Raw genomic sequence first — 2523 nt, forward strand, 5'->3', positions numbered from 1 at the left:
CCTCCCGGCTGCGGGTGGGAGCCGGGAGGGCAACGCGCATGCTCCATGTGCGGCGCCCCCGACTCGCCACTCGGCTCCGCTCGGGCATTTCCGCCTCTTTGTTTTAAACTCCGGACGGGTTTTTTTCTCCTGCTCTTGGGGGGGACCCGGAGGGAGCGGCGCCCCCCCCCCCCGCTCCCGGCGCTGCCCCCGCGTGCGCCCCGCTCGCCCGCAGCCGAGACGGCAGGTCAGTGAGTCCGCACCCCGCCTGGCCTGGCCCGAGGCGCCCGCTCCTCAGGCCGCGGCCTCGGCCCGTCTGCGGGCCCCTGAGGCTCGGAACCCCGGCCCGCGCCCCTGCGCCCCTTGTTGGCTCGGCCCGCGGGAGCCCCGACACCGCTGGGCAGGCCCCGGGTGCGGGCGCGACCCACGGGGTCGGGACCCCGGGCGGGTCACGGGGAAGGTGGCCGGACCCCAGGACGGGTCATCGGGGAGGGACCAGGGAGGACCGGATCCCGGGACGGGTCAGCGGGGAAGGCCAGACCCCAGACCGGCTCACCGAAGAGGGCCAGACCTCAGACCCACTATACAGGGACCAGGAAGTGCTAGACCCTGAGATAGGTCACCGAGGAGAGTCAAACCCTGGGATGGGTCATCCAAGAGGGTCCAACGCCAGCTCGGGTCACTAAGGGGGATTGTGACCCTGAGACCCGACAGGAACCAGAGATGGCTGGACTCTGAGACAGGTCACTGAGTGGGGCCAGCCCCCAGGATCTGGCAGGACCTAGGGAGGGCTGGGACACGAGGCTGGGTCACTAAGGAGGGCCAGGACACCGAGACTGGTCCCAAAGAGGGCTGGCATACTGGAACAGTCCTGTGAGCACTTCTGAGACCCTGAGACAGCCCCTTCTGAGTGGGAGGCCAGGACCCTGGCATCTGCCATGAGGAGGGTTCATCCCATGTGACAGGCTCCGGGGATGACCAGGCCCCAGCTAGGTCATTTAGGGGTATCTGGATGCTGGAGCGGGACCATGAAGAAGTGAGGCTCTCAGGGAGGGCCAGGACACTGATAAGAGCTGGAACTTGGAGACCGGTCCCTGCCAGAACTCCTGAACAAGTCAGTGGGATGCACCCAGATCCCAAGAGCAGAAAGGAAGGCTGGGACCCTAAGCCAGCCCTCCAGGGGTTTGGACCCCTGGGGCAAGATCCAGGGGTGCCTTTAATGTGCCCATCCTACTCAACTGGACCCACGGCTGTGAAGGCTTGGGGGCATCAGGGACCCTGCTCACCTGAGCCCCACAAGTGCAAACCTCCCTGAGGCCCCCGATGTTATGAGCACCTGGGCCAGCCCCACAGACCTTCTGACCTTCAGCAGATGCTGCCTGGCTGGGCCCCAGGGGCAGGTGTGAGGCAGGGTTAGGGTCTGTCCTCTTCCTTCTAGGGGTTCAAGTGGAGCTCCTAGTCCACACTGGCTCCATGCCCCAGTGCCCACTCCCCAGATCCAAGAAGCTGTCTCCTACCCTGTTCTTCCAGCCCCTACTGCAGGGCTGCTATTCTTTCCTTGTGGTCAGTGTCCATCACCTTCAACCACTCCTGGCCTCCCCGCCCTCCGCTGTTGGAGGTCAAGTGGTTGGGTGGGTGTACCCTCCATCCAGGTGTGTTTTTAGTGTCCAGGAAGTTCCAGGAGGAGTGGGGTTCCTTAAGGAGTGTTGGAAGCTTAAGGAAATATTTGGGGGGCACTGGGCCCAGGGTAAGAAGGTTGGAGTAGGTGAGAGCATACATGTCAGGTGAGTGGGTCAGGCACCTTCTCCACTCCAGGACAGGAAAATATTAAAGGACCTAGCAATGGGGGTCTTTGCTTCTTTGAAACCTTTGGATGAGACTTTCGTCTAAAATTTGCCCGTGTGTTCCTTTAATTTGGAAGTGTTGATGAAAAAGAAGGGTATTGTATGTGCTGCTCTTTGATTGGGTAATGACTCCAGAGCGTGTCCAGTAAGGTAATGCTGGAGGAGTTTAAGAGAATGAAGAGCCAGGAGGGCAAGGGCCTTGTCCAGCTCAGCTGCCAGAACTGGTTCCCTGGCCTGAGGTCGGCGGGCAGTGCACGACTATTGAATGAAGTGAGTGCGTGAATGAATGGATGAAAGGCAGGAGTACTTTTAGAACTTGTGTTAAGTTTGCAAACTTATCCACAGGTTGGACAGTAGGATGAGGTACAAGTCTAAAACTCTGAGCTGTATGGACTCCCAGGGGAGGCACCTGAATCGGTCACTTCAGCGTCTCATTTTGTGCCACAACGTTGCCGCTTGGTTACTTAGGAGAAAACCTAAGATTTGCAGTTGAGATTTTCAGATTGACATTTCATAAGACCGAATCTTAACCAAATGGAGTCCCTGAATGGTCTAGCTTAGGAACTTTTATTTGCCAAATGTATCCATACTTGGGACCTTCCTACTCAACACTTCTGTTTTTTTTTTTTTTAATACACACTTTACTTTTTTTTTTTTTTTTTTTAATTTTTTTTTTTTTAATCTTTTTTTTTTTTTTTTT

General features: G+C 57.5%; 1 protein-coding gene across 3 annotated transcripts in view; it reads left to right on the forward strand.

Moving 5' to 3' along the window:
* PCGF3 (polycomb group ring finger 3) overlaps positions 1-2523 on the forward strand; it is a 53628-nt gene continuing 51105 nt past the window's right edge. For 2 of the 3 annotated variants that reach the window (XM_049630117.1, XM_049630118.1), the window contains exon 1: positions 1-226. The gene's annotated coding sequence lies outside the window, so the exon portion shown is untranslated. The remainder of the gene's footprint in view (positions 227-2523) is intronic. The other variant, XM_049630120.1, reaches the window with a different exon arrangement.

The sequence above is a fragment of the Panthera uncia genome, chromosome B1, assembly GCF_023721935.1.
Source record: "Panthera uncia isolate 11264 chromosome B1, Puncia_PCG_1.0, whole genome shotgun sequence".
Lineage (NCBI taxonomy): Eukaryota > Metazoa > Chordata > Mammalia > Carnivora > Felidae > Panthera > Panthera uncia.